General features: G+C 41.6%; 1 long non-coding RNA gene across 1 annotated transcript in view; it reads right to left on the reverse strand.

Moving 5' to 3' along the window:
• The window catches only part of LOC129708100 (uncharacterized), a 65,898-nt gene that overhangs the window by 35,287 nt on the left and 7,533 nt on the right, over positions 1 to 23,078 (reverse strand). The gene's annotated exons all lie outside the window — the stretch shown is intronic.

Raw genomic sequence — 23,078 nt, forward strand, 5'->3', positions numbered from 1 at the left:
CCAGGTTTGATCCTGACTATGGGTGTTGTCTGTGTAGGTTCTCCCTGTGACTGCATAGGTTTTCTCCAGGTGCACTGGTTTCCCCCCACGTTCCAAAGTCGTGCAGGTTTGAAAGTTAATTGGCTTCTGTAAATTGTCCCTAGTGTGTAGGTTAGAACTATTGTATGGGTGATTGCTGGCCAGTGCAGACTCAGTGGGCTGAAGAGCTTGTTTCCATGCTGTATCTCTAAACTAAACTCAACTAAGAACAAAACCTCTTCAAGTATTTAGAGATTTACTCCACCTGCTGAACTTCAGTTCATTTTGAGTAGCGCATCCTTTTCCGACTGATGTAACATCTGACTTTTGCAAGGGACCATGAGACATAATCATGATGTAAGTCGGAGGGGTAGAAGAGTTTCTTTTTCTGTGGAGGCTGCAATCAAAACATCATCTTGCTTGGTCCATCACCCATAATGTCCCAATTATTCTGGGTGGGGACTTCTTGCCCTAAGGGAGCTTGGTACTATATGTACAAAGCACGTCTTGGGTGTTTATTGTGAGATAATGTTATCTTTCTTTCATCCACGATGAATTGTGTACATGGGTGTGACAAGTTCAACCTGGTACAGACTTTGATCTTTGACAATTTAGCACATAGATCCATCAACATGGTCAACAGGTATTGTTCATTATCTACTGTTCAGGTTTAAGGTTACCTTCTAATTTCTGCAAAACTGGAGTCTGCTGTTAGCATCAGTGTGTGTCACACTAACACTGTGCAGTGTTGTCCATTACACTGTGAGTCTGTTTAATGTTATCTCTCCTTCATTGTATATAGCACTAGTTTCCACCTACAGCAAGCTGGCTGGATCTTTGGTTTAATACATTGCTTACTGCATGAATATGAATCTTTGAATAATCATTGAAATCTGCCTATCGTTTATGTCGATGCCATTGTAACAAACTCAGACTAAACATATTCTTCCAATCACCTTTAATTATTTACGCTAATCTTATCCTGAGGGAAGATAGACTAAAATGCTGGAATAACTCAGCGGGACAGGCAGCATCTCTGGAGAGAAGGAACGGGTGACGTTTCGTATCGAGACCCTTCTTCAGACCCTTCTCTCCAGAGATGCTGCCTGGCCCGCTGAGGTACTCCAGCATTTTGTGACTATCTTTGGTGTAAACCAGCATCTGTAGTTCCTTCCTACACTTATCCTCAGGGAATTGGGTCTGCTTTTAAGGTAAGCTACAATAATCAGTATCTTCATCGATGGCCAATGATGAGAAACCACATGATAATCTGGTATTGATGATTATTGGTTTATTGTATATTAATATATAATAATAATAATAATAATAATAATTTTATTTATAGAGCACTTTAAAAACAAACATAGCTGCAACCAATCACTAATCATTGACAAAAAAGTGAATACACACCAAAAATACCAATCAAAAGAAATAGTAGGAAAAGACATGTAAAAAAAAGAAACATCAAAAACACCAAAAACAGAAGCAAAGTCTCAGGCATGGTCAAAAGCCAGGGAGTACAAATGTGTTTTAACACTGGATTTGAAGATGCTTTAACTGGTTTGTAAAGCTGCAACAAGTAAGAATTCCATTGTTTTATTGCCGGTACATATGATAGGTAGCACTCTTGACTCTTAGCTCTTGAGAGAACATGATGCCATTTCAAACTAATTGCCTGCACATGATCCATATGCCTCAATTCTCTGCCTATCCATGCGCCTACCTAAAAGCATCTTCAATATCCCTATCGTATCTGCCTCCACAACCACCCCTGGCAGCCCTTTCCAAGCACCCACCCCTCTCTCTTTACAAAAACCTGCCTCACACATCTCCTCTAAATGTTGTCTCTCTCACCTTAAAGCCATACCCGCCTGCCTGTCTTTGGCATTTCTACATTGGGAAGAAGGTTCTGACTGTCTACCCTATCTATGCCTCGCGCTATTTTATAAACTTCAATCAGGTCTTCCCTCAGCCTCCGATGGAACTGCAAAACCAATCCAAGTTCAAATCCAATTGCATGCAGTTGGGGCACAGGGAAGAGAGAGGAGTTGGGGGAAGGGGGGGAGTGCGGGAGGAGGGTTGAGGTTAGTTTACCTAAAATGGGAGAATTCAATATTCACATCATTAGGTTGCAAGCTATCCAAGTGGAATATGGGATGGTTTTCCTCCTTTTTGAGTGCTGCTTCATTCTGACTAAAGTGGAGAGACAGGGCAGTAGAGTCTGAATGGAAACGGGAAAGGTGGTTAAAATAATTAGCAACCCACAGATCCAGTAGGCCTTGGCGGACCAAGCGCAAACGTTCAACGAAACAGTCGCCAAGTCCGAGCTCGGTCGTGCCGATACAAAGGAGACCACATCCGGAATCGTTACATATCCATGTTCTCCAAAGATGCTGCCTCACCCACTGAGTTACTCCAGGACTTTGTATCCCCTTATAGCTAATGTCCTTCAATCCTGAAGGGCCTGAAGAAGGATTCTGACCTGAAATGCCATCTTTTCCTTTTCTCCAGAGATGCTGCTTGACCCGTTGAGTTACTCCAGCATTTTGTGTCTATCTACGCCCCTGTAATTAGTCTAGACGCCCCCTCCAGCCGAGGCAGTATTCTGGTAAACCTCATCTGCACCCTCTCCTAATTCTGACATTTCCTCTTTTGTTCTTTTACTATATAGCTGCCACGAACCTTCTGATCCTCTAAAATATAGCTTTCTCCCTAACTCTGAATATTAATATACAGTAATTTAACCCCAAGCAGTTTTTAATTGCATTGGTTAATCAGATTAAAAAATTCTCGCTTTCACAGTTTTGGCTGTGTTAGGGAACAGAGAATAATTCTGCATATTTTGTTGTGTGATTTTTATAATTAGGAGTTTGATCGAAGAACAGACATTTGAAACATTGTCCAAGTGAAACTGCTTTCTGCATTATGTAGATCGGTTATTCATTGCTGCTCAATTGTGCTTAAAACTTTTGTATCTATCACATATTTTTTAACAATAATGGTTCAGAGATACAATTAAATATTTTGGTTTAATATACTCACTGTTGCAAATACGACTTTGTTGAGTTAAGTGATCCTCAATCTTCAAGTGGACTGTTTCTCATGCTTTTTGTGATAGTATATATTTTTGAATAAACCTTGCTTAATAGAAGCATGAAGCAGCTTTATTCCTGTAAACAAGTGCTTTTGCTGATAATATGACAATAAGCATAGTTGGCTGATACTTGGGGGACTCTTGCGAACAATAGTTTTCTAAACGGGACCCGTCTTTCCAATTGTGTGTTTGAAGGTTGCCACACGTGAGGCTGCTATGGAAATGCAGGGACTAGCATGGATGGCAGGTTGGCTGGTTGGCAGAAGACAAAGAGTGGCAGTAAAGGGGACTTTTTCTGGTTGGCTGCCAGTGACTAGCGGAGTTCCGCAGTGGTCGGTGCTGGAGCTGCCACTCTTCACATTGTATATCAATGATTTGGACGAGGGAATTGAAGGCTTTGTGGCCAAGTTTGCGGATGATATGAAAATAGATGGAAGGGCAGGTCGTGTAGAAAAAGCAGGGACTCTGCAGAAGGACTTGGTGCAGGTTGGAAGAGTGGGCATAGAAGATGGAATATAGCAAAGCGTGGAGTCATGTATTTTGAAAGTAGGAATAAAGGCGTAAAATGGTGAGAGAATCCAGAAGTGGGAGGTGCAAAGGGACTTGGGAATGCTGATGTAGAATTCCCAAAAGGTTAATCTGCAAGTTCAAAGGTCAAAGGTTTCAAGGGTATTTTATTGTTACATGTCCCAATTAAGGTACAGCCATATGAAAACAAAAGCAACAAGACACACAACTACATAAAGTTAACATAAATATCCACCACAGTGGAATCCCCACAATCCTCACTGTGTTCGAAGCTCCCGCTGCCAGCAGTCGAAACTCCCGCGTTGGGGCGATCGAAACTTCCGAAACTTCCACGTGGGGGCGATTGAAACTCCCGTGTCGGGGGGTCGAAACTCCTGTGGCTTGGAGTTCCCAATGTTGGTCTCTGACCAAAGACCACGGGCTCCGTGATGTTAACTCCGCAAGCACCCATGGTTGGAGCTCCAAGGTTGATCCCTGGCAAAGGGTTTGCGGGCTCCGTGATGATAAAGTCCCGTAGGCCCCTGCGGTAGAGTTCAGTATTGCGCCAGGAATCTTGTGTGCCGTTCTGGTTGCCAAAATATGGGAAGGATTTGGCTGCACTGGAGAGGGGGCAGAGAAGACTCACGGGATATTCCCCAGGGACAACGAAGACAAAATGTGACCTGACAGAGGTATAAAAAGCTTATAGGGGGCATGGATAAGGTAGATAGTCAGAACCTTCTCCTCATGTAGGGTATCAAAAACAAGAGGCTATAGTTTAAGGAGAGTGGAAGGAGTTTTAAAGAAAACTGAGGAGGATGTATTTTACAGAGGGTGGTTGATATCTGATACAGGCTGTCAGAGGTGATGATGGAATCGGATACAATTAATGCAACTTCTTTTTTTCGTGTCCATCTTGTTACAAATGTTGACCTCGCTGCCATCGACCGTCCTGAAAAGGACGCAAGCTTCCGGCGACAATCAGTGGAAGCCGTCACTTGTCTCAATGGATGATGGTGGTAGCAGAATTAGCTCGGGATACATCCAGTTTCCAGCCCCGCTACATGGACGCTTCTGTTACGGGGCCGTTAATGCAACTAAGAGGCATTTATGTAGGCACATTCATGCAGGTAAAATGGTTGGCATGGATGTGACTAATAGGACCATTTCTGTGTTGAATAACTCTATAACCCGAATTACATTTAGAAGTAAATGAAACGATTGAGGAGAGGCTGGTGACCAGGAGTGAAAAACCATATAACCATATAACAATTACAGCACGGAAACAGGCCATCTCGACCCTTCTAGTCCGTGCCGAACACATAATCTCCCCTAGTCCCATATACCTGCGCTCAGATCATAACCCTCCATTCTCTTCCCATCCATATAACTATCCAAATTATTTTTAAATGATAAAAACGAACCTGCCTCCACCACCTTCACTGGAAGCTCATTCCACACAGCTACCACTCTCTGAGTAAAGAAGTTCCCCCTCATGTTACCCCTAAACTTCAGTCCCTTAATTCTCAAGTCATGTCCCCTTGTTTGAATCTTCCCTACTCTCAGTGTGAAAAGCTTTTCCACGTCAACTCTGTCTATCCCTCTCATCATGTAAAAAACCTCTATCAAGTCCCCCCTTAACCTTCTGCGCTCCAAAGAATAAAGCCCTAACTTGTTCAACCTTTCTCTGTAACTTAGTTGCTGAAACCCAGGCAACATTCTAGTAAATCTCCTCTGTACTCTCTCTATTTTGTTGACATCCTTCCTATAATTAGGCGACCAAAATTGTACACCATACTCCAGAATTGGCCTCACCAATGCCTTGTACAATTTTAACATTACATCCCAACTTCTATACTCACAGATGTGGATTCTTTGACAGCCAACATGACAATCAATTGTGGCAAACTTTGACATTGTGTTAAGCAGCAACAACTTTCCCTGCATCAAGGCAGTCTATTGATAGGCAACAAACTACTTTTAAAAGATTCTCACTCTTGTTTTGCAGATATACGCATCAGACAAAGTGCAATCAAGATCCATGGTCCTGAGTGGAATGACCTGTTTAACACATTGCTTGTAGAATCAAGGAACTGCAGATGCTTGTTTACACAAAAAGACACTAAATACTGGAGTAACTCAGCGGATCAGGCAGCATCTCTGGAGAAAATGGATCGATGGCATTTTCGGTCGAGACCCTTCTCCAGTCTCAATAATATGGCGGGTTTTGTCTCATAGGTCAGGATGTAGAATATAAAAGGTACACAAAAAAGCTGGAGAAACTCAGCGGGTGCAGCAACATCTATGGAGCGAAGGAAATAGGCAATAGCCTATTTCCTTCGCTCCATAGATGCTGCTGCACCCGCTGAGTTTCTCCAGCTTTTTTGTGTACCTTCGATTCTCCAGCATCTGCAGTTCCTTCTTAAACACTGTAGAATATAAAAGATGGGATGGTATATTGCATCACGATATGTGTATAGACACCTTTTTATATACCGAATAGTGATACACCATGGAAGCAGACTCTTCAGCCAAACTTGCCCATGCCCATCTACACTCGTCTCACCTGTCTGCTTTTGGCCCATGTCCCTCTAAACTTTTCCTATCTATGTAACTGTCCAAATATCTTTTAAATGCTGTTGTAGTACCTGCCTTAACTACCTCTTCCAGCAGCTCATTCCATCTACAAACCACCCTCTGTGTGAAAATGTTTTTTTTTCATTCAGATGTTACATGCCTCACCTCTGTCCTCCGATCACTATGATGATGATTCAGCCTCATCTACTTTGAACCACTCAACCCTCTCTTCCCCTTCCCCTTCCCTTTGGTCAACAGGTTCAATGTCGAATAAATAGTTCTACATCTAAATCAGTCAATCATAATTCTTGTTTCATCTAAAAACCATTAAGAATTTCACCAATTAGATTAGTTCTGGGATTAGTTATGTCCCAACAGTAATCACAGCTACAGAACATGTTGTCTCAGTTTAAATCCAATTTATAGCCTTAATTGCCCAGCTTGCTAAACTGCCTAGACCCAAATGCTCCCTTCTTGCTGGAAGCATCAGACGTCATCTGCAGACATCACCACCACTGGTTATTCACTCCTGCCAGAACAGGAGAAGTCTATCTTGCCCTTGACTAAGAATCCTCTTCAAATGAATTACAATTATAGCTTGAAACATCCTCTAATTTTTTCAGTCAATGATATGGTTATAAAGATGACACAGATTTCTAAGTGTAATGCATCCTAAATAAATGTTGGGGGAAATGTATTTCGATCCATGTTGCTCTATGCTTTTTAGATGAATTAAACTTTGAATCATAATTTCAATTAAACAAATGAGAGAATTCAGTTTAAAACTGTAATCTTACTTAAGAAGATATTTTTACTACTTTTATTCCAAACTGTCTATTTAATTCCATTCATCATCAGCTGTGATCTGTTCCTTTGAATCAGTTGACCTGTTGACCATATTTCACATCATTGACGATAATCGTTTTGGTCAATATCTTGATTATATTATAACAATGTAATATGATAATATTATATGATGTAATGGGCAGCACAGAGGTGCAGCCTCTCAGCTCCAGGGACCCACATTTAATCCAGACCTCCAGTGCTGCCTGTGTGGAGTTTGCATGTTATCCTAATGGCTGCAGATTGGTAGTTTAATTGGTTCGCTGTAAATTACCCCAGTGCATTGGTGAAGGATTGAATCTGGAACATGGCAAGAATAGAATGGGATCTGTGTAAATTGAATTAGTAAGGGCTGAAGGACTGAAGGGCCTGTTTCTGTGCTGTATTTCTGGGACTCCATGGTGCTTCTATATTTTCATAAAACATATTTTACCGTTGGCATTGATGATATTTAATGTGCAGATTTTACCCTCATGACAGAAAGTCACAAGGTATGAAAAGGTACAAAAGCAAATTAATGATTGGAATGAAAAGAACAAATCAAAGCCCACAAAGGTCCATTGTTGGCTGCGGAAAAGGTGGTAATGAGAGGATACAAACAGTGAAACTAAGCAGGATGACAGTGGAACTGGCGGGGTCACTAGGGTGGGGGAGGGACAGAGAGAGAGGGTTACTTGAAATTAGAGAAATCAATATTCATATCGCTGGGTTGTAAGCTGCCCAAGCAAAAAAAATGAGATACCGTTCCTCCAATTTGCATTTGGCCTCACTGACAGTGGAGGAGGTCCAGGGCAGAAAGGTCAGTATGGGAATGGGAGAGGGAGTTAAAGTGTTTAGCAACTGGGAGATCGTATAGGCCAAGGCAGACTGAGCAAAGGTGTCCTGTCTGTCTTCATTGTGCTATTGATGGCATTGTTTGTACGATAATGGAACACTGTCTTGACTCTCTTTCTCTTGACTAATATGTCAATATAATGTATCTCTCTGATTCAAGATGAAATCTCGGCATTTGTAGAAAGATTATTTTACCATGCAGTTTTTGAGACACTGTAGATTTTGAGTATTATCTCAGCCAATGCAGAGATTAGCCGCCTGTGAAAGAAATTATATCACAGAAAATGCTGGTTCACAATATTTGCTATCCAAGCTTTCAATCTCAACTTCTATTTAAAATACATATCCACATAAAAAGAGTTGCCATGGTTATGGGGCAATCACAATAATTTGCCACATGCCATATCGGTGACTACAATCAGTTTAACTGTACGTGATATGCCCTGGGCCATTTCTGAAAGATTCGCTGACATATTGTATCACCTAACTGTAAATCACGAAATGATTTATCCCAGTTTGTCATCGCCCCTGTTGCTTTTCTGTGCCAGAATTCATGTCGTATAACTGTTGAGATGAATAATCTGTTGGCCCTTTGACAAAATCTACTTTTTTAAAGTAAACATTTAGCAAATATAATTATTTGGAAAGGGTAGTTGAGTAAAACAGCTGAAGATTAATGTGGCATTTTTACAACTTGTCGGGTTGCATTATCACAAATGCAGCACTTAAGAACAATATTGTCTTTTTATCGCTCACCTCTACAGTAAGTGGGATTAATCAGAGTGGATCTTGTGGTAATATCACTGGCCATGTTGAACAAACTGTGAAGGAGACTCAAGAAACGGCAGGTGCTGGAATCTTGAGCAAAAAGTGAACTGCTAAAGAAACTCAGCAGGTCAGGCGGCATCTGTGGAGGGAAAGGACAGAAGACGTTTCGAGTTGGGACCCATTTTTCAGACATTGATAAGGTACGTAGCCAGAATCTGTTTCACACGGCAGAGCTGTCTAAAACTACAGCGTATAGGTTTTATGTAGGAGGGAAGTATTTGGAAGGGATCTGAGGAGTAACGCTTTCACACTGGTATCTGGGGGGGGGGGGGGGGGGGGGGGGGGGGGGGGGGGGTGTGAAAGCTGGAACAATAACAACATTGAAGAGGAATTTTACTTGAATGAGCAGAATAGAGAGATACTAATGAAGGCAAGTGGGAGCAAAATAGGCAAGATATACCATGGGTGTGGTGGGCAGAGGAGTCTCAATGTGCAATCCATAATGCAGGCAAAAGTGGGGATAAGTATAAAATTAGGCATGATAAATACCATGGGTGTGGTGGGCAGAAGGGCTTGTCTCAATGTGGTACAACTCCATCACACTATCTTACATCATCTTTGGCTGAAGGGGAAAAGCTCAGAGCAAACTTGGCAGGTCAAAGCTAAGCATCCACAGTAAAGCGGGAGGGATTAACAAGCGGGAGGGAACAGGTAGTATTAACAAGATTGAGGATAGGACACACTCACCTGAACAGCACATAAAAAATATTGGGGAAAACACCCTACTGGGCTGTGTGAGGAATGCCATCAGCCAGAAACAGTTCAGCATGCCCTAGTTGCATGTAGGAGATATGAGACAGAAAGAGGATTTATGATCATTGAAATGAGGAAAATTGGATTGACAGAAATATCAGTAAAGAACATTCTAGAGTGTGGAGGGAAAGGAAAAGGAATAAAGTTGTTGTTTGATTTCTTGAGGGCCTCTGGGCTTATAAAAAAGGATCTAATGTAAAGACATGAGTACTGTGGAGTGAAGCCAGGAGGTGGCAGCAATGCAACATTGCGGATGCCGGCTGCTGTAAAACTCCAAAGAAGAAGAAGAAAGGCACTTTGGGAGGATGAATGTAAGGGGAGAGTATACAGTTAATGGCAAGACCCTCAACAACACTGATGTGCAGAGGGATCTTGGAATCCAAGTCCATAGCTTACTGAAGGTGGTTTCACAAGGAGCTGGGATGGCAAAGAAGACTATGATGTGCTTGCCGCCACTGCCCCTTGTCATCAGAGCTGCACCATTGTCCACAAATAGGAAGGTCAGTGGAAAATGTTGTCCCAAGTTGAATCTGGACTTCCTCATTTCATTAAATTTATCTTTCAGTTTAGTTTGGTTTATTATTGTCATGTGTACAGTAAAACAACTTTTGGTTGTGTGCTGCCCAGTCAACGAAAAGACAATACATGAATATAATCATGCTGTTCACAGTGTATAGATACATGTGTAGTGCAAGATAAGCTCCTGTAGTGTCCAATTACAGATAGTCTGAGGGTCTCCAGTGAGTTGCAAGGTAGGTCGAGACCATTGGTGATAGGATGGTTCAGTTGCCTGACAACAGTTGGGAAGAAGCTGTCCCTGAATCTGGAGGTGTGCGTTTTCACACTTCTATACCTTTTGCCTGATAGGAGAGGGGAGAAGAGGGAGTGACTGGGGTGACACAACCTTGATTGTGCTGGTGGCCTTGCCGAGGCAGCGTGAAGTGTAGATGGAGTCAATGGAAGGGAGGTTGGTTTGCGTGATGGTCTGGGCTACGGAAATTCCCCAACTCTCTGAAATGTCTTGCAGTTTTAGATGGAAATGGGCTTTTTAAGCACAGCAGGTATTTCAGTATGCATACACATCATACTTCCCTATGATCTACCCCACTGAAGATCTCTGCTAAATCAACTGCAAAAAATATTGTGTGTGAGCTTACCCTCCAGTAGACAGCTCCCCTACGATCCTTGCCTATGTCCTACTTTCAGGCTGTTGAAAGAAAGAACTGCAGGTGCTGGTTTATACAATTGTGCTGGAGTAACTCAGTGGGTCAGGCAGCACATGACAATAAAAGACTCTTCACTCTGTTCTATTTTCCACTTCATATATCAGGCAATCCAATGTCTTGCCTGGAAATTCAGGAAATTAGGAAAGTATCTGTTCCTGAACGTGGTGGTGTGTGACTTCAAACTTCTGTACCTCTTGTCTGATGGTATCACCACCTGCATCAATGTTGGATCTAGTTTTAACCACAATGCTACTCACGAATAATAGATGGTCTAAGTTTTAAGCAGAGCAGGCTGGTTTTAGTTAATACCGGCTATTCACAACGTTAACTCCCTATCAAAGCATCCAGCCAGTGAACAAAGTAATTAGCACTGGTTAAATGTACAAGTCATTCAAACGAGCATGTGAGAGGAAGTTGGTATGGTGCCTACATTGTACAAATAGTTAAACATCACAATCCCACTACCCTTATATAGGGTTTTAACAAATGTGGTCTCCTGATCTACACACGTGTCAATTGAAAAATTATACTTGTGAGATGTAGCAAAAACGTGTGTGCCACTTATGTTAAAAATGATCATAGTTTTCTTGTGCCAACAGTGGAATTGTGGTTTGCTGGCAAAGAAATCTGTGGCGTAATGTTACTACTTAGATGTCCCGTGTGTACATTAAGTGAGAGTAATCTGCAGTCGGTTCTGTTTATAGACACAGAGAGCTGGAGTAACTCAGCGAGTGTCAGGCAGCATCTCTGGAGAAAAGGAGTAGGTGGCATTTCGGGTCGAGGCACTTCTTCAGTCTGAGAGTCAGGGGAAAGGGAAACGAGACATATAGGAGGTACGTGGAATGAATGAATGAAAGATATGCAAAAAGCATCGATGATCAAGGACAGGTGGAGCCCACAATGGTCCATTGTTTGCTGTGGGGTAGGTGATAACGTGTTATATAGACAGTGAAATACAACAGGACAATGGGTGGGAGAGGGATGGAGAGAAAGGGGGTTACTTGAAGTTAGAGAAAAATCAATTTTCATACTGTTGGGTTGTAAGCTGTTTAAATGCTTTTGCATAATACTTCCAGGATCAGGATCAATCAGGCTCCTATAAAACAGATAAGCCTATTTGCTGTTTGACGTTGTACAGTTCAGTCTGTTTTACCCCCCACAAACACCATTGATGCTTCCCTGAGGGAAACAGATCCAAGCACCGCTGCTGATTGGACTTTAAATACCCCAAACCATCTCAGGGGGGCAGCTGGGCAGCCTTCAAGGGTACAATCTTGCAAGAGACAGCTTCATTAGGGGCGAAACCTGACACAAGTGCGTTTGTGTGATGCCGACTGACCCGTAAATCAAAACCCATCAGGACTCAACTCACAGGAGATTTTGGATTTTCTTAGATTAAAAGGATTAGGGTAAAGTCCTGGGATGGTTGAAAGAAAATGAAATGTTCACTCACAGTAAGGATTGAGCCAACATGCCTTGCAGGGACATTGTACAGGTGCCAGCAACTAATTGGCAGCATTCTTAATAAAGCATCTTACCATTCAAACACAGCCACTTGTACTACAGTATGTAGAAACAAGGAAATATAGGCATGCACGATGGTGTAGCGGTAGAGCTGGGGCTTTACAGCGCCAGAGACCCAGGTTCGATCCTGACTACAGGTGCTGTCTGTGCAGAGTTTCTCCTGGAGACCTGCATGGCTTTTCTCTGGGTTGCTCCGTTTTCCTCCCACATTTTAAAGACGTGCATGTTTGCACCCCACGGTGCTTTCAGTCTGAAGAAGTGTTCTGACCCAAAATGTCACCTATTCTTTTTCTCCAGAGATGCTAGCCTGACCTGTTGAGTTACTCCAGCATTTTGTGTCAACCTTCGGTATAAACCAGCATCTCGTTCTCCCCGTCCCTGCATGGGTTATCTTCAGGTGCTCCTGTTTCTTCCCAGACTCCAAAGACGTACAGATTTGTAGGTTAATTGGCTTTGGTAAACGATTGTAAAAAATGTCCTTAGTGTGTAGGATAATGATAGTGTAGGGGTCAGCAGAGACTCGTTGGGCCAAAGGCCGTGTTTCCACGCTGTATCTTTAAACTAAACCAAACTAAGATGAAAAATGTTGTGAGATACTGCTTTCAGTCTTCCCTCCCAAGTTGATCTCATCAATCCTCAACACAGCAAGTGAATTCTACTTTGTATCATGGACAGCAAACATTATTAAAACAGAGTGAGTTACTCCAGCATTTTGTGTCTACATTCAGTGTGAATCAGCATCTGCAGTTCTTTCCTACAGATTTCAATTCAATTCAACTTTAATGTCATCGCGCAAATACAAGTATGAGTACAACGAAATGCAGTTTTGCGTCAGTCCGTAGTAGTTGTACATAAAGAAATTACAAAAAATAGAAAGAGAGAAGATAAAGAATAATCAAAAAATACAGAATAATTAAACAATGGGGACGGAGGGACCGGAGAAATCTATGGGTGGGACTTCGAGTTCAGCAATGTGATTGTGTTATTGTAGAAGATGAGTCATTATCACCGATTGACACAATATGCTGGAGTAACTCAGCAGGACAGGCAGCATCTCTGGAGAGAAGGAATGGGTGACGTTTCGGGTCGAGACCCTTCTATCATCATCATCTGTCTTTGTGAGAACTTGTTCTGTGCACTCTGCTTGATGCTGTAACATTTCAGAAGCTCTTTATTAAATGTGGAAGCATTTACAACTTCCTGAGCTTCTGTAAGTTGCTGTACAATTACAAGATTTTGTTAACTGCACGTAGGTATATAAATATGGACAAACGCGACAAACTTTTGCGATGTATTTTATTGTTAATATATTCACCCATTGTGAGTTGTATCACTATATGGAGCATTGCTTTTCAGCCTCGGTGAATAATCTTCCATAGAGTCACAGTGGCGCCACTGTTAATAACAATTTGAGAATGAACGATAAATGTGGCCCTGAAGCAAAGAAATTCCTGCACAGACTTCTTAAATAATGGTACAAGAACATAATTAACAACAGTAAATACATCAGATAAATATTGGGAAATAGTTTAGGATTCATTTGTTGTCATAACCTAATGACTATAGATATTTATTTGGTTGACATCCATCCATCTGGTTTTATTTTACAGATAATACACATTCTCTTTTATTAATATATAAGGGTGATGCCATTTGTTGCAGTGTGCTGCTATAAATCTATGTTCTGTCTCCATTAATCAAAGATAAAAATTAATAAACTACCATCATAAAAAATGTATATCAAAGTGCATGGAGTTCATCTCATGGGTAAATTCGGCACAGAACTCACCCCACATGTACCAAGAAGCCTTGCTGAACATCTTTCGTGTGGTAATGATGCACTTTTAACCGGAGATAGTTTTCTCCACTTTTAGTTCTGGAGATAGTGTTTAGAAACATAGAAAATAGGTGCAGGAGTAGGCCATTCGGCCCTTTGAGCCAGCGCCAACATTCACTGTGATCATGGGTGATCATTCAGAATCAGTACCCCATTCCTGCTTTCTCCCCATATCCCTTGATTCTGATGGCCCTAAGAACCATATCCAACTCTCTCTTGAATACATCCAGAGAATTGTCATCCACTGCCTTCTATGGCAGTGAATTCCACAGATTCACAATTCTCTGGGTGAAAACGATTTTCCTCATCTTAGTCCTAAATGGCCTACCTCTTATTCTTAAACTTTCACCCCTGGTTCTGGACTCCCTCAACATCCGGAACATTTTTCCTGCATCTAGCCTGTCCAATCTCTTAAGAATTTTACATTTCTATAAAATTCCCTCTCATCCTTCTAAATTCCAGTGAATGTAAGCCCAGTCGACCCATTCTGTCACTATGTGTCAGTACCACCATCCCAGGAGTTAACCTGGTGAACCTGCGCATCACTCCCTGTTTCCCATTTCCAAGGGTACATTATAAGTCCTCTGTTTTTCTCTTCGAGAACATGGGCGGCATGTTGGCACAGGGGTAGAGTTGTTGCCAGAGCCCCTGCTCCCGGGTTCAATCCTGTCTATGAGCGCTTGGCTGCAGGGAGTTTGTACGTTCTCCCCGTGACCTGCGTGGGTTTTATAACATATAACATATAACCATATAACAATTACAGCACGGAAACAGGCCATCTCGGCCCTACAAGTCCGTGCCGAACAAATTTTTTTTTCCCCTTAGTCCCACCTGCCTGCACTCATACCATAACCCTCCATTCCCTTCTCATCCATATGCCTATCCAATTTATTTTTAAATGATGCCAATGAACCTGCCTCCACCACTTCCACTGGAAGCTCATTCCACACCGCTACCACTCTCTGAGTAAAGAAGTTCCCCCTCATATTACCCCTAAACTTCTGTCCCTTAATTCTGAAGTCATGTCCTCTTGTTTGAATCTTCCCTATTCTCAAAGGGAAAAGCTTGTCCACATCAACTCTGTCTCTCCCTCTCATCATTTTAAAGACCTCTATCAGGTCCCCCCTTAACCTTCTGCGCTCCAGAGAATAAAGACCTAACTTATTCAACCTATCTCTGTAACTTAGTTACAGAGGTTTTCTCCGAGACCTTTTAAAAATTATAACACATTTTATTATTTAGTTTAAATACAGCTCTCATACTGTGAAAGCTTCTTTCCTATCTGCAACTCAGGCATAAAATTAAGGACATTTACATTTTAAGCATTGATGGCACCCGATAACGTGATAATTGTAAATATCTGGGAACAAAATGTCCATTTGGAATTCCCTGCCTCAATATTTAGATTCCGATTCCCTGTCTCAGTTTTTATTCCCCATTCCCATTATGGCAACATTGTAAGGGTAATTTTTCAATTTCACACTGTCAGTCGAGAACCTTCGTCCTTTTCCCTAGACATTACGTTTGAAATGTCCACTGCACATTGTAATTGTGAGACCATCGTTTTCAATTTAGATTACAAAATTACATTTTAAACTCCAACAAATTATTTCTGTACGCACAGTATCCCTCGAGAGTTATTAGCCCTTTTTAAGGATGAATGGGTGTTCTCAAAATCCCCCATTTAAAGTCACAACTTGATCCAAATACTCTTGCACATTCCAAAAGCAGATTTAGTTTGAGCAAAATTATATTTCATAGTGAAAATGTTTTAATTTTTTTATACGGTTTGGTACGATATTGTCCACCTCGATGCAAAGAGTTTATTTATACTTACAGCATTAGATTTTCCCTTGGGTTTGCGGAGTAGACTGTGTACATATCTGTTGTGTTGCTGCAAGTTTCATTGTTCCGAATGGGGACATACGATAATAAAACACTCTTGACTCTAGACTCTTGGGTTTTATGCTGCAAGAATGGAGATGTCATTGAATTATAGAGTGATACAGTGTGGAAACAGGCCCTTCGGCCCAACTTGTCCACACCGACCAACATCTCAGCAATACTAGTCCCACCTGCCTGCGTTTGGTCCATATCCCTCCCAACCTGTCTCATCCGTGTACCTGTCTAACTGTTTCTTAAATGTTGGGATAATCCCAGCCTCAACTACCTCATGTGGCAGCTTGTTCCATACATCCACCAGCCTTTGTGTGAAAAAGCTACCCCTCAGATTCCTATTAAATAGTTTCCCCTTCACCTTAAACCTACGTCCTCTGGTCCTCGATTCACCTGCTCTCGGCAAGAGACTCTGTGCATCTACTTGATCTTTTCCTCTCATGATTTTATACCACTTTATAAAAATACCTCTCTCATCTTCCTGCTCTCCAGGGCCTACTCAACCTAGCCCTATAGCTCAGACCCTCTAGTCCTGCCAACATCCTTGTAAATGTTTCAGATGCAGTGATGTTGTTTGTATTTATATATTATATTATAATCTCGACATTATCCTTGGGGTCCATATCATTCATATGTTTCAGATCAGTGGTGGATAGGCTGCTTGTAATGTTGAATGCAAGTCTAACAGTATAAAGTCTGAAGAAGGGTCTCGACTCAAAGAGTCACCCATTCCAAAGCTGCCTGTCCCGCTGAGTTACTCCAGCATTTGTCCTACAACAGTATACCTAGCTATTTATTAAAAAAAACTAGAATGATTCCAATTATAAGTAGATTGCCTTGGCAGTTGCTGCTGCAATCTACAGTAATGTTTTCATCATGCCCTGCAATGAATGCAATTCCTATCCAAACTTCCCTCGGGTGTTGATAATCATGGAATCCACAATGGCAGAGTAACAGTCCATTCAAAAAAGCATAATTGCAAATCGCAATTATACATCAAACTATTACAAAAGTCAGAGAAACATCAATTCAACGCAGTTGTACAAGTTTTCAACAGCTTGCCTTTCATATACCCGTCCCAGTGCCAATTAGCTAAAGCTTTGGCAGACCAGGGACAGAGAGAACATGATTATTGTTGGCCTCGAATAAGTTAGATATCTGCTCTACGATTGATCGATAAAATCCTCAAAGCCCCTGTGAACAGAGGTGCCAAGGAGCTTCCATTGTGGGACTCGTACACGCGGTACTTTTGCCTGGTTAGTTTTAGCTTAGTTTAGAGATACAGCGCAGAAATGTGGGAGGAAACCGGAGCACCCAGACAAAACCCATGCAGGTCACACACAGAGAATGTACAAACTCCATACAGACAGCACCTGTAGAAAGGATCGAACCTGTGTCTCTGGTGCTGTCAGGCAGCAACTCTACCGGGCCACCCTCTTAGACTATTGATGCACTTGGTAGGAGATGACATTTGAAGATGTATTGATAAATATTGATCACATGTTTGAGGACGTTGATCTTTTTGCAGAGCATGTCCATCCTTGCCACTTGACCTAGACAACAGTCAATAGACAATAGACAAGAGGTGCAGGAGTAAGCCATTCGGCCCTTCGTGCCAGCACCACCATTCACTGTCATCATGGCTGATCAACCACAATCAGTACCCCGTTCCTGCCTTCTCCACACATCCCCTGACTCCGCTAACTTTCAGAGCTCTATCTAACTCACTCTTGAAAGTTTCCAGAGAACTGGCCTCCACCATCCTCTGAGGCAAAGAATTCCACAGATTCACAACCCTCTGCGTGAAATTCTTTTTCCTCATCTCCGTGACCATCACCACCACCGTGACCATTGCCGACACCGTGACCTAGGATGGTGGCTATATGGAAGGACCTGTCAGAGGAGGTAGTTGCGGCAGATACTATAACTACATTTAAGAAACATTTAGACAGGTACATGGATAGGAAAGGTTTAGACGGATATGGGTCAAACACAGGCAAGTGGGACTAGTGTTGATGGGATATTTTGTTCGGCATGGGCAAGTTGAGCTGAAGGGTCTGTTTCCTTGCTGTATGAGTATGACTATGACTCGAAGTAAAACATTATTATTCTTTATTTATGACAATGAGTTTGTTTTGCAGTTGACATATTTTGGATGCACGTATTTTTTTTATTCGATCACAGATGCCCTCCCTATCTTGCACTCAGCACATTTGGAGGGAGCTCAGTTGAAGCTGAAACGTTTAACAGGAGGATTCCCACTGTAGATCAAAGAATGTAATAGAATCCATTCACAGTAGCAATATTACTTGGCAGCTTCCTGTTAAACAACCGCCACTAATAAGCAAAAATAATATTTTATTGAAGAAAGATTATTTGCAAAGAGATTAATTGTAATATTGGGTAAGGTCACGACTTTTAGCATAACTTACAGTTAAAGCAATGATAGAACAGAGTCGTTCCAACATTAAAAACAGCCCATCCAATTGTTGAATAATGATACCAGATGTGCAAGTCTAATAGGTGCAATTTGCTAAATACTGGAATAATTAAATGCAACTTGATCACACTGTAATCTATTGTACATGCAGACGTTTTCCTCGAGGCTTCATTAGCTGTTCCGGCTCTGTGTTCTTCCCTGTCATTTTCTTAAATCTAAGAGTAAATGACTTTCTGTAAACCTGCAACATCAAATAAAACAAACAGGAAATCTCCCGCTGTACACAAAGAGAAACACATGTCTGATGCTGGTCCTCAAAACCATCTGGAAGTGAAGAATTAAATGGAGAAAACATCGACATGCATTTTGTTGGCCCATGTCCAGCTTAATGAGAAGGCAATGCCCCCTTTGACTCTAATCCTTCTTTATTGAATTGCCTATTACAGATTAGCCTCTGAAGGAAATAAGGAATATAGACCCGAGGCATGATTTTCTAAAAGATTCACATTGAACATTTCCGGCACAGTTTATAGATGCACCGAGTTGCATTTACAATATTTTTTTCCAGTTCTACGAATGCAACAAATAACCAACATGTATGAGCAAAAACAAAGGGATGGCATTACAATTTACCAAGAGGCTTTCATTTTAAATGTGGGTGCTATTTGAAAAAATAATGACCTATAAATCAAAGAATTGGAAAGCCGGAGGCTTTGTGCTGTCTGTTGTGGTATGTAAAGTGTAACCAATAAACATTGTCAGTTTGAAAGGTCATTCCTAAAATCTAGTTATTCTTGGAAAATCTCAAAGGTGGTCTTGGCATTGTGTTTGGCACTGACATTGCGAGCTGAAAAGCCATTTCTTGTACTGTTCTATGTTCTCTGTTCTATATTCAGAAGGACTGGAGTAAATCAGCGGTCAGGCAGCATCTCTGGAGGACATGGATAGGCGACGTTTCAGGTCGGGATCATTCTTCAGACAACTTGGAAAAGTTCCATGGAAGTTTATTCCCAGGCAACAACAATGGTTTCAGTGCAGCTAATGTATTGCTGCACATGATGCATTTATGGAGATTTCCCTTTTGTTTTAAATGAAGTAGAAATCTCTCACAAATACAAATTGATTCATGACATTCCTGGTTCTGATGCTAGTAGATTTTCCTCACAAACGACGTGATGTTAAAATATAATAGGAAGGAACTGCAGATGCTGGTTTATACCAAAGATAGACTCAAAATGCTGGAGTAACTCAGCGGGTCAGGCAGCATCTCTAGAGAAAAAGGATACGGTAGGTGATTCAGTTGGAACATATCAGACTGAAGAAAAATTCCGATCCAAAACATCACCTGTCGTCTTTCTCCAGAGATGCTGTCTGACCTGCTGAGTTACTCCAGTGCTTTGTGTCTACCATACGTAATATTATCATATTAGAATGTGACCATCAATATGTCATTTGGAGAATGCTTGCTCACCTATCTGGCCTATTCAAACAGCAGATGAGATATATAAACCTTCATAATTGGCTGGTCAAAATCACAAACAACACTTCCAATGAGACCTCCTTGCTTTAATCGGATTGTTAAGTTTGAGATGTGATGTCCGTCTCCTATAAGACAAGACAAGAAAAACAATGGAAATGACACTTCCATTAGCGAGTAGATTCATAGCACTGGTCACGTTGCATCACAGAATGGTTTGGGAACAGCTCCATCCAAGACCGCAAGAAATTGCAGAGAATTGAGGACCATCTTGCAAACTACCCTCCCATCCATTGATTGCATGCCCACTTCACGCTGCCCTAGCAAGGCCACCAGTATAATCAAGGAATAGTCTCACCCCAGTCCCTCCCTCTTCTCCCCTCTCCCAATCGGGCAAGAGGTACAGAAGTGTGGTCTGCACACCTCCAGTTTCAGAGACAGTTTCTTCCCAGCCGTTACCAGGCAACTGAACCATCCTATTGAGTGGCCCTGAGCGACCATCTACCTCATTGGAGACCCTTGGACTATCTTTAATCAGATTTCACCTGCACTAAATGCTATTTCCTTTATTCTGTATCTGTACATGATGGTTCAATTATTATCATGTACAGTATAGTCATTTTGTTGACTGGACAGCATGCAACAAAGCTTTTCACTGTACCTCGGTCTACGCAACAATAAACTAAACTAACTGTTGCAGACTAGAACATCTCGGGAGGTCAACATCATCAACATGCATTTAATCAATTGATTTTGAGTGATGAGAGGAAATTGCAGTGACATTACTGTGGGTCTCTTAACAGAACATTGGCTTCATATGAGTCTTGTTTTGTTTCAATGGTAATAAGATAATGTTTATTCAGGTTCACCTTGCAGCTGAATTGTTAAAATGGTTTATAATATTGACTGTTTTTACATGAAGTAAGGTTATTATCTGAAATACCCAGTTGCGCAGGTAATATTTACAAACATATCATTCACAATTTCATGCAAAACAATAAGTGCTGAGGAAACAGGCAGGCAAGATCTAGGAAGGGAATGGCAAGTGATGTTTCAGGTCGGGACTCTTCATCAGACTGATTTGACAATCACATACTGTAATATCCTACCAAAAGTAACATTTCATTTTCTACAAAACGCTGGAGTAACTCAGCAGGACAGGCATCATTTCTGGAGAAAAGGAATGGGTGACGTTTCAGGTTGAGATGCTGCCCGTCCCACTGAGAGACCCCAGCATTTTATCCCTATCTGTTTTTGTAAACCAGCATCTGCAATTCCTTCCTACACATTTAATTTTTCAGCTTTGATTGGCATTGCAAATTCCAATTTTTCTCCAAATTCCTGGTAACACATTGATGGATGCATTGATGTGGTGTTGGGGAATGTTGATACTCATAGATGATGGGACGAGTGAGGGACGGTGCTGTCATTTACAGATGCTTTTGTCATCATCGCCAAGGACTGCTCTCACCCCAACCATGGACTGTTTACCCTCCTACCATCCGGGAGGCGCTACAGGTCTCTCCGTTGCCGAACCAGCAGGTCGAGGAACAGCTTCTTTCCGGCGGCTGTCACTCTACTAAACAACGTACCTCGGTGACTGCCAATCAACCCCCCCCCCCCCACCCCCCCCCCCCCCCCCCCCCCCCGTTTATTTTTTTTATTCAAATCGTTTGCTATGTCGCTCTTCAAGTGAGATGCTAAATGCATTTCGTTGTCTCTGTACTGTACACTGACAATGACAATTAAAATTGAATCTGAATCTGACATTGCATTTCTCTGGGGGACTTGAGGGGACCAGTTAAGGAGAGAGGATGTGGTGATAAGGACATCAGTGCAGTGAGGAGGAGGGCAGGGTGTGAGAGTGAAGATATTTGTTCACTCACCCAGAAGTTGTCCCAGTCCACTGAATATTACGTTTTCTTAGGAGAGCCTAATGCCAATGACTGAGAAAACATGATCCAAGTTCCCTTGCAAGGTTGCAGAGGGAGAGTCGCATGTGGAACACCTTCAATCCCAAACACCCACAACATGCAACCTACACTATGTATTTTCCAAACTCAAGGCTAAAAGTACTTTGTTCAACTTTTAGTGATGCAAACAAACCAGAATTGGTTGTTATCACATTTCACTCAAAAAAAAATAAATGTATCCATTGCGTTACAGCATTATGCAATCAAATTACTTGGCAAGCATCTGTTATATGCATCTACCACATGCTGATATCCATTTCCCTGTTGGTTTACACATTTCCACATATCTTTCTAATTGTTGCAAGACCATCATACTTGTCGGAAATACAGATGAAGTGATAAATATTTGTTTGGCACATTGCATTTTGAGATCAAGTGGCTTTGCATTGAAAAAATAAGCAAAGATCCAAGAGTTAGATGTATAATTTTAAATAAAGCATTAATTTAATTAAAAATGTTCAATCCTCATAAAATTATTTTTGCTGTCATTCAATTAGAAGATCTTCGGAAGAATGGTTTTTATTTTGAAATAATCTCGACTACTTCCATATAATTTCATAGTCCCAGAATAATCCCATCTTAATCTCACTGTTTTCAAATCAAATATTATAGGTCAAAAGGGCACAGAGACCACAATGCCTTAATCATGCCTATATTAGATTGTAAAATTGTATTGTATAAAATTCATGGTGGCATCAGTCTATGGACAGCTTTGCTGCAGTATTTATGGGTACATCTTTTGCCCATTTTCCCTCCATTTTCGATTGATGGGTCAATTTCCTGTAAATGGAACATAGCATGAGCTATATAATCCCAGGAAGCAAAGAGAATCAATAAAATCTTGTGTAAGTTAACTCATTTCAATTTCAATCTCAATTTCAATGAATTTTATTTTACAAGACACACAACCAACTCAATTCACACAGACATCCATCACACAGTGAATCTCCTCCTCACTGTGATGGAAGGCAAAGTCTTGTCTCTCCCCTGCTCTCCATCCTCTCCTGATGTTAAAGCCCCCGGCGGGCGATGGTAAGTCCCGTGGCCGTTAAGGCCGCGATGGTGAAGTGAGCCCACCAAGTCCATGCTGACCATCGATCACCCGTTCACGCTAGTTCTATGTTATCCCACTTCCTCATCCACACACAAGGGGCAATTTACAGAGGTCCAATGAACCTACAAAACCTGCACTCCTTTGGGTTGTGGGAGGAAACTGGAGGAGCCGAAGCACGTGGTCACAGGGAGAACGTA

The sequence above is a fragment of the Leucoraja erinacea genome, chromosome 23 (assembly GCF_028641065.1).
Source record: "Leucoraja erinacea ecotype New England chromosome 23, Leri_hhj_1, whole genome shotgun sequence".
Classification (NCBI taxonomy): Eukaryota; Metazoa; Chordata; class Chondrichthyes; order Rajiformes; family Rajidae; genus Leucoraja; species Leucoraja erinaceus.